We start from the raw sequence: 9,664 nt of genomic DNA, 5'->3' as shown, positions 1-9,664 counted from the left end.
CAGTAACTGTGTCCATCAGGTATTAATAAACTCTGAGGGCGAACCATTGCAATATAAAAGTTGCACATAACGGCTGAGGCCCCCGGGACGTTCCTGGAGAAATAAACGTCAATCATGGTCATAGGCACTCTGAGTTTGGGCTGCAGCACCTCTGCTGGGCCTTTTCTCAAGGGCGGAAGCCTCCTGTGGGCAATTGCAGTCCCTCTGGGACCCTCTACGTGGCTGCTGTGCATGTGGCTTGTCTGCACAGAGCTCCGGAGCATGGTTCCCCCTCGGTCCTTGCCCATGGGAACCTCCTGGGCGGGGCTCTGTGGCCAGGTGCTGAGCATGCTCTACCCAGGCCCACAGGGAGGGGTGGCAGGAGGGCCAGGGGAGTGTGTCCTTGCAGGACACTGCTGGAAAGCCTGCCCCTCAAGGTCTTTTCTGGGCTGCCTTACTAGCAGCAGCAGCAGCAGCATGTCGTGCTGGACGCTGATTTAGACTTGTTCTGAGACGTGTGTATGTATCCTGCTCAAGGGCATGACAGTTCTCCTAGGAAGCCTGTCCCTGGGGGCTGCGTAGACCATTCTGGAGTGACTGACGGAGGGGCAGAGATGGTCACAAAGTCCTGCCTCTGTACACACCTGTGTGTAGGACATGACCATGGTGTTTCCTGCTTGACGTCCCACATGGTTCTGTTAAAATCCATTCTAATTCTAACAACTTTTCTTACAGAGAATTTCAAACGTATATAAAAGAGGACTGCAGTGTAATGGACCTGGCTCACACGCTGAGGACACTAGAGATTTGTGGTCCTTTTGGTTTCGTTCATTTCCTTATGACTCACTTGGAAACAAGTCTAAGTGGTCATGTTGTCTCAGCTGTGAACATTCCAGTATGAGCTTCTAAAGACAAAGGCCATTTAAATAGAATAACATTGTATTTTCACACCCAAACCTACCTGTTTTTTCTTAATATCATCAAGTTTCCAGTAGTCTCAGGTTATCATTTTTGACAGTTTTTGTCTAAATCAAGATCCAAATAAGATCTGTAAATTGCAATAATTGACACACCTCCTAAATCTCTTTTAATGCATGCCTTTCCCCACCATGTTCTTCCATTACCCGTGTAATTCAGATGTGATACATAGTTTCCCACAGTTTGGATTTCGTTGGTGACACCTCTGTGGTGAATTTAACTTGTTCTTCTATCCCCTGACTTGCCTCCAGATTGGCAGAGGGTTCAAAGGCTCTGTGTGGGAAATGTCCCCATGCCCAGGGACCCTGTGGCCTGGTCTGGTAACAGTGTTGGTTGTCAAGCAGGAGAAGGTGCCTTTAAGGCATTAGTGGGCACAGGCCGGGGGAGCTGCTCACGTCCTGCAGCACACCCGCCCCCCCAGGCCGGGCTATCAGACTGCCAGGAGGGCCAGGCTGAGGACCCTGCAAGTGTGGTCAGAGTGAGGTCAAGCGGCAATGTGGCCTTCCATTGCTGTCCTTGTGTTTGTGATGTCATACTCTTTGCTTCCGTCAAGGTGGTGGAGGGTGACGGTCAGGCTGTGCATCCTGTCTCATCTGCTGACAAAAGGCTTCTGTAAAGGGAGCCTCTTGGATCTCCCAGAGGTCTCCTGACTCTGTTCTGCTGTGCAGGCTGTACCTCCAAGGTACAAGGCTGCTTCTCAGACCAAGAGGGGACACGGAATCCTTTGTTCTAATGTTGGCTGGGAGCTAGGCCCCCTGTTGTGGGGGTACGTCGGCTTTCTCCTTGCCCTCCAGCTAGCTCCTAACAGGAGCAGGGAGGTGATGTCTGGAGAGTCAGAGCTACAACAGCAAGACCTTGAACAACACAGATAACAAAGCACATCCCTGGGCACGTGGTCAACGGCTGCGTGGCTGGTCATGGGACGTGCAGCTGGTAGGGAGAGGAAGCCTGATGCCTGAGAGACCTGCTGGGGCAGGTCAGCGAGGGCAGCCTGGGGCCCTGGGTGCTCACCTTGCAATGGTCTGGCTTGGTGACCAGGGTGGTCAGAAGCACTGATTCTGGAGTGGACTAGCCTGCCTGGGACCTGTCTCCCAGTGCCCCAGGTGCACCGTCTGGCCTGGGCAGACCTCTTTCACCCCCTGAGCCGTGTTTCCTCATTTAGGAAGCAGGGATAATGCGAGTGTCCACCTCTGAGGGCTTTGTGCAGATTCCGTGACCTGGGTGAGGTGCTCTGCCCAGGGCCCTGGGAGAGTGGTCAGCAGTGGGAGGCCTCCTGATTTCCCCACTGGTTCTGGCCTTCCACGATCCTGTCCCAAGTATGCTCAATGGCAGATGCAGGGCTTGAGTGGCCCTGGGGGCTGCTGGGCTCCGGGTGGCAGGAAGCTGAGGAGGGGCCTCAGAGGTCAGCTGGAGAGTCACACTTTCAGGGGGCTACTGACATGGAGGCCGTTTTGAGGGGCCTGCCCTGGTAGACACAGATCTGTGTGGGTTACTGAACTTGACCTTGGGAACCCCACCTGATTTCCCTTGTGTTTTGGGGTCTCTGTGCTCATTACATAGGGGAGGAAGCATCAGCCCGAGACAGCTGTGTGTGGCCTCTCTGGGGGCCATCAGGGTCAGAGCCTCCACTCAGGTATCCTCAGTCCCCCAGAACCTCTGGTTTGTAAACTCGTCCCTTCCCAGCCACTCTGTTGCCAACAAGGTGTCTCTGTGGCCCATGCTAAGAAGGCGGTCTTCTGTGAGCACGCGGCGGCTGCTGGCCTCCTTCCTGCCTTAGCAACCCAGGCTGTCTGGTGGGAGGGCCCCCGGGGCGAGGCGGCTCTGTGAGTCCCTGGCTTCCTGTGGGGCCCATGGGAGCTATGTCCCTCTCCCCAGCTCCTTCACAGCAAGGTGTGCGTTCCTCAAATTGCTCTCCAGGGAATCCACGAGAGTCAAGACGTTTGGAAGTGCAGGAGGTGTGTGGGTTTTCTAAGCTTCAGCAGTTGCTCACCAATTTGCTTTTTAATGGTAGGCATGCTTGCCCCAAAATGCTCCATGAGTGCCGCTGTGGTCAGGTTCCTGTGACTGTGACCAAGGCACCAGACAAGAACAGCTTAGAGAGGAAGTTTATTTTGGTTCACAGACTCAGAGGTCTCAACCCGTAGATAGCTGACTGCGTGCTGTGGGCCCAAGGTGAGGCAGAGGGCGTGGTGGAGGAAAGCAGCTCAGGAAGCAAAGAGAGAGAGCTCCACTCACCAGGGACAAAACATAAACCCTCAGGGCACACCCCGTGACCACCTCCTCCAGCCACACCCTACCTGCCTGCAGCGACCACCCAGTTCATCCACACTGTGCCTTGGTGCACTGATGAGGTCACAGTGCTCACCTCTGAACCTTCTTGACTGTCTCACACATGAGCTTTTGGGGATACGCCACTCTGAACCATAGCAGGCTGTGACACGGGGAGCCACGGCAGGGCATGTGTCCCCTCCTGAAGAACGGATTCGTGGGGGCTCTTAGCTGGTGTCCTAAATATGAACTTGGGGAGACCGAAGTTCCCTGGTGAGCCCCAATATGAGGCCCACCTGTGGGTACAGTGCACCTGGCCTTGGCACCTGCGTGGGCGTCCTCCACCCCTGAGAACTGTGGAGCCCGGGCACAGCTGCCTCCCTGCATCGTTGGATCATCCACTGGAACTGCCCGTTTGGGTCCCAGACTCCAGAGAACTGAATTTCCATTCTGCGGGACCCCAGGGGCGGCGTTTGGCCTCCTCACCTGCCTTGTTCCCTGTCGTGATTGTGAATGAAAATGCTTAAGAAGGTGTCTGCTATGGAGTTTAGAGGGTGAAGGACTGTTGGGGGAGAACTGGATCTGAAGTACCAGCTGAGCCGCATGCCCCTGTAGGTACCCATTGCGTGGTTCATGAGTGGAGAGCTGACGTCTGACCTTTTCGTCAACTCAGCCAGGAGCAAGCGGGGTGTGGCCCGTCTGGACGGCTGGCTCCCGCATCACTTGTTGGTTCCTTTGCCAGTCCGAGTGCCAGGCTGCCTGCCCGCCATCTCGTCACACGCTGGTCCCGAGCTGGTGCCTGGCTGCGGAGGAGCTCTGGGGAGGCCTTGTTGGCCTTCCCTGGCCCTGCACCAGAGGCCAACCCAGCTCCACCTCTGCTGGCTGCAGGACCGTGTTGGTCCTCAAGTGCTGGGAACTTATCTCCTGGCCTGGAAGCAGGGCCCGGAGCACGCCAGGCCTCAGAAGGCTACAGCAAGTGGGACAGCGCCTTGTGTCGGCCCATCAGGGTCCTTTCTTTTAAGGCTGAATGATGTTCCACTGTGATCAGACCATGTTCATGGCTGGTCCACTGATGGGCACTGGGCTGCTTCCTGCCCTTGGCCACTGTGGCGCTGCTGTGTTCACAGGGGTCAGGCCTGACCCTCCCGGGCCCTCATGCAGGCGTCCTGGCCTGGAAGTCTCCCTGCCTCTCCGCCCTGCTGTCTCAGGGCCACCCTGCCCCTAGACAGACGAACCAGCACCACCAGCGCTCACTCCACTCGCTCTTCCCAGTGGGTGCCAGGTCCCCACGGGGCCTCCAGGACCCTGCCGAGGGTGAGGCCCTCGCCCAAGTTCTGCTCGGCCCCACCTCCGGGTGATTCCGCAGTGGAAACGGCATCCCTGCCCAGCTGCAGGGACCTAAGGGCAAGGATGAACCTTTTGTGACCCCACCAACAAATGTGTGTGGGGTCAATGACCAGGGGGTGCCGTGAGGCTGAGGGAGACCCTCTTCAGCCTTGTTTTGACCTCCACTTCTACCCCGTCTTCCACCCTCGGCAGCCAACCCTCCCTCCCTCCCCCTTTGTTCTGGGGCCTTTCCTGGGGTCTTCATTTCCCTGACCACAGCTCCCACTTGCAGATGCCCCAGGGTCAGGTGAGGGAGCCCAGCGCCCGGGCTCACAGCAGGTCCTGGTCCCGCGACGATGACCTTTGTGTGAAGAGATTCTGGGCTTTTCAAACAATAAAACACGAAACTATCCACATTGGGGAAAATATGGCAAAACAAATAACGGAACCGCTTTCCATTGACTTCTAGGTCGCTTGACCTGACCCTGGCCTCAGTGCTCAGCCCTTGGCTAACTGCTGATGGCACTCGAGATTAGCCTCGCAGTTACGGGCTGATTTCCTTATTTGTCAATTTCCCGAGTTTTATGTTTGGAGGTGGCCCTGGGCCCACAACAAAAGCTGGGCCATCAGGAGAGGAGCATCTATTTGTCATCGGTCAAGCAGAGGCCAGGAGGGGAGCAGCCACCAAGAAGCATCTTAGATCCGAGCTGACGACCCTCCCCAGCAGAAGCACTCCTAGAGACAACTGTATTCTCAATATTGTCAAAATTGCAATCTTCCCCAAGTCACCATGTGGCTGCAGGTCTGTAATCCCAGCAGCATGCCAGAGCTGGGCCGGGCCAGAGGCAGGAGAGATGCACCTGTGGTGGGTGGTGACCTCCGCCCACCTCCACGCCTCCCCTCTCGCCCTGTTTAAACCCCTGGAAGAAAATGGAGCGAAGGACACTTTCCTTCGTGTGGCTGTGGGGCGGCTAAGGTCACAGAGCTGATGACCTCCTCTCTCCTGTTCCATAATGAACCATTTAGCAGCTGGAAGGTCTGTGTGTTGGTGCTGGGCAGTTACTTGTTTGACTGAGATTGGAGAACTCTGAACTTTGAGCGTGTGCTGTTTATTGTATTGAGCTGTGTTTAAAGGAAAATCTACTGCTTTCCACTGATGGGTGTTTCTGGCTAACAGCACTTTAAAGAAGTGGAAAATGCTCAGTTATCGCCCAGTGTGAGCGGGGATCAATAGTAGTTCCGCCGTGCCTGGTAATTGGAGTAGCTGTTATACACAAGAGCTCGGGTCTCCTCGAGTGACTCTTATCAATCTAGTGTCCATCATCATCTGATAATCAGACCGAAAATATGGTGGGGAATTTTCCCTTTTTAAATCAAGCTTGTGAAAAACATTTGAAATGATGACGAAAAAAAATCTCATTGTTCAACCCAGCGGGGAGGAGAACCTGGGCGCTGGGAGGCTCACCCGGGCGCTGGGAGGCTCGTGCTACAGATGGAGTCCGACAGGTGCATGAGGGCCGGGAGGACCCTCTTCCACAACACCGCAGAGCGCTGAGGAGACTGTGGCTGTGTCTGGGCTGCTGGAGGTGTCTCCACCTGCTGCCCACACCTGGGCGGAGGCATATCGCCCTTGGTCACTTGAGACTGCTGCCTCTACTTGGGCCTCAGGTAATCCCGGTGCGGCCGGCTCTGGAAAGGGCTGGAGAGGTCGCACAACGTGGTGGTCAAGAGGCCGCAACCCCACCTGAAGCAAGCCCTCAGGATCGGCTGGTGGCCAGAAAACATCATCCTGCCGGGGTCCATTCAGGCCTCAAGCAGTCCTCGGACTCTGCCTTGGAGCAAGACTGAGCTCTGCTCTGCCTCACCGCTGGACACCTGGTGCAGAGGCCTTTTTCTTTTTCTTGGTGCTAGGGCTTAAACCCAGACGCACTTAACAACCGAGCCCCATCCCCAGCCCTTTTATTTTTTGAGACAGGGTCTTGCTGAGATGCCCAGATTGGCCTCAAACTTGCAATCCTCCTGCCCCAGACTCCCACCTGGTGCCAGAGTGCCTTTTGCTGCAGAAAAGTGGACCAGCAGCAGCTGTGGCCTCCAGGTGCTGGCTTGCACCTCGGAGATAAAGGATAAGGCCCAGACTGACCCAGGAGAGGCTGAGGCCTAGGCTCTGAAGACCGAGAACCTGGCAAGGGCTCCAGGGCATGTCCACCGCAAGACTGTGCTGTTGAAAGTTCCCTAGCCACATCACCTGCAGGTCCCATGGTCTTCCAGGAGAGTTCCCCTGTGTCTAGACGGATGGGCCGGGGTTGGTCCCGGGGTTGCCATGCTCTGTGGAGTTGAGGCTCTGGCTGGAGCAGGTGAGAGCTGATTGCAAGGCACCCACATGGCCCCCTAGGACCCACGGGCTCCTCCCATGGCCTCAGCAGCTGTCACACCTAGAAAGAGCCCATTCAGGGAGCCATGCAGACAGGGACCGCTGAGGGACCACGAGGCTTGCTGATATTAGGCACTGCTCTTGAAATTGCTAGTCACAGCATTTTGAAGATTAAAAAAACCCCACAAAACCCCCAACCCTCCAAACTAACACACCTATGTTCTGAAACTGCGTGGGACTCTGTGGGGGTCTGGGCATCTTGGGAGGAAAACTGTACCTTGAATGGCATCTTTAAAATCATTCATATCTGGGGCTGGGTTGTGGCTCAGTGGTAGAGCACGTGTCTCGCATATGTGAGGTCCTGGGTTCGAGTCTCAGCACTGCATATATATATAAATAAATAAATAAAATAAAGGTCCATCGACAACTAAAAAAATTATTCATGTCTATGATGCCAAACAAGAGAAAATACTTCTGTAAGTGATAACAGTGGGATCCCCCTCCTTCCTTCAGAGACTGACTAGACCTTAACAGAGTGTGTGTGCGCATGCGAGTGGGTGGGTGTGGTTCTGTAGGAGCCGTCCCTTTGCCCACGCCTGGTTCCCTAGGTCCACCCAGGACACAGAGCTCTCTTCTGAGCCCTGCCCCTTAGCTCTGTCTTACCTGGTCTCTGAGAGGAAGGGTGAGCTGGCCCTTACCCATATGTGTGTTCACACTCTCACATGTGCACACTCACCCTGTGCACAGTCACGCACACGTATATACTTGCCCCTACCCTCCAACCCCGCCTGGTCTGTGCTCAATCTGTCCCCAGCAGCCCCAGCCAGGACCCCTCTCCTGCAGGAGGCGCCTCCTCAGCCCTGACAGACGCTCTGCCTGAGGACCAGGTGCTTGCTCGCTGCCCTCCAGGGCAGTGCGCCCTGCCTAGGCTGAGCGCAGGGCCTCTGTCCTTCGGGACCCTTGCCTGGCCGTGTGCTTATTTCCCTCCTGTCTGGGGATCCCAGTCTCCTCCCTTCTGCATGGCTGAGGGAGCCGCTAGGAGCATCCTCTCTGCCCACTCCTTCTGTGGACTGGTCACAGGTGACAATCCAGCACCACTCTGATTGATCCCCTACGCACAAACTGGGAGTCAGGGCCAGCAGGGTGGAGTCGTCAGGGTCTCCCACTTCCTGAGCGACTCTGGGCAGGCTCCTCACCCTCTCTGAGCCTTGGTGTAAGGCGCTTCCTCACTGCAAACTGGGAATGACTTTTGGCTTCACTTCCTGGGTGGTCATGCAGGCTGGGCGCTGTGGGGTGTGCAGGTGGGCGCTGTGGGGTGCACGCACCTGTCCTAGGGAAGCCTCACAGCTCGTGTAGAAGACTTCATTCCCATGGCCCCAAAAGCTTGTTCAGCGTTGGGGACCTTGTTCTGGCTGAGGACAGCAGTGTAGGTGCCAGGACTCGGGCTCCCTCTGAGTTTCCTGTAGTCACCTGCTGAGTCCTGGTCCAAACTGGAGGTGTCCAGTGGTCCTGTGAGTGGACGCGGAGGCCACAGCAACAGCGCACACACGGGTCCTGTCCCAGCTACTTCCTGGCCTCAGCACAAGGTGCTTGGGTGGCCACACCTGCGGGCAGCGCTATTGGGTGAGTTCTCGTCCCCTCCCTTCATTCTGGCCCTTGCCCTTGGAGCTGTAGGGGGCCAGCCCTGCCCGAGGTCATTGTCCACTGGGAATCCCCAAGTCCCTGGTGCGGCTCTGGCCCTCAGTTCTCCCAGCAGCAGGACAATTCTGGGGCATGTGCAGTGGGCTGCCTGTCCCCAGGGCGGCCACCTGGCCCACTGTGCCCTGCGGACCATTCCCTCGGCTTGTCCTCCTGGGTCGGCGGAGCATGGTGCCCTCCTGGAGCTGGGGAGGAGAGGAGAGGGGGGCGCCGTGGTAGGCAGCGTGGGCCTTCCCGGAGCGGCTCCAGGAGCGGGGGGTCAGCGCCTCCCACAGCGGGGCTGCCCAGGGTGCGCCTGCAGGGTGTCTGTGTGGCCCTGTCCCCTCACCTGCCAGTCCTGTGTCAACCTCCCGATGGAAGGGACGTCACCACCCTCAGCTTGGCAGACCCAGTGTTTGGCAGTGAATGTTGATGATGTCACCTGCCTCAGAGCAGCGTCCTTTGTGTCACGGGCTTGGCTCTTGGAATCAGGTGCACAGTGCAGGCAAAGGACACTGGGGGACCATGCAGCCCAGCCCGGTGTCTCGGGAAATGTGGAGTGGACAGTACCGGGCACCTCTGGCTGCGCCTCACCCACCAGGGCTCCCTCTGTGCCCTCAGGAGGGTGGGTAAGTAGGCAGCCTAGAGCTGTGGTGCAGCCGGCTCTAGGGGCCACGCGGAGCACCTGTGTCAACACACGGGTGTAATCAGGGAGATTAGGGGTGTCACGTTATCACTGGGATTTGGTCAAGTCAGGGTCATGATTTTTAAAAAGCAGTGTAATGAAGGCTGATGGGACATTGGAGCCTCATGTTCTGCATGCTGCCTGCTGCTGACCCTCGTGTCATCTCCAGCGGGCTCTGCCCAAGTTTGGGCTGATGGGCTCAGTGGCCAGCATGGCCCGTGCGCACCGGGGAGCCCGTGGCTGCGTCTGTGTGTGTACTTGTGTAGCACCGAGCGTTTCAGGACAGAGGACAGTCTGCAGGCCAGTGTCCCCGGTGCCCAGGGTCTCCTTGGCCCCTCTAGCAACTGTAGCCGTCAGAGACTAGTTATGTGGGTCAACAT

The 9,664-nt window shown here is 56.9% G+C and overlaps 1 long non-coding RNA gene across 1 annotated transcript; it reads right to left on the bottom strand.

Annotated features, from left to right (window-relative positions):
- Positions 1-3,050: 3,050 nt before the first annotated feature.
- Positions 3,051-8,517, bottom strand: LOC125616016. The gene is made up of 2 exons (XR_007346609.1): positions 7,200-8,517; positions 3,051-6,983 (listed from the first exon to the last, which is right to left on the bottom strand). It is a non-coding gene; the product is annotated as an uncharacterized LOC125616016 (long non-coding RNA).
- Positions 8,518-9,664: the final 1,147 nt, after the last annotated feature.

The sequence above is a fragment of the Marmota marmota genome, unplaced genomic scaffold, assembly GCF_001458135.2.
Source record: "Marmota marmota marmota unplaced genomic scaffold, marMar, whole genome shotgun sequence".
NCBI lineage: Eukaryota > Metazoa > Chordata > Mammalia > Rodentia > Sciuridae > Marmota > Marmota marmota.
This window is presented reverse-complemented; position numbering and strand designations above follow the sequence as displayed.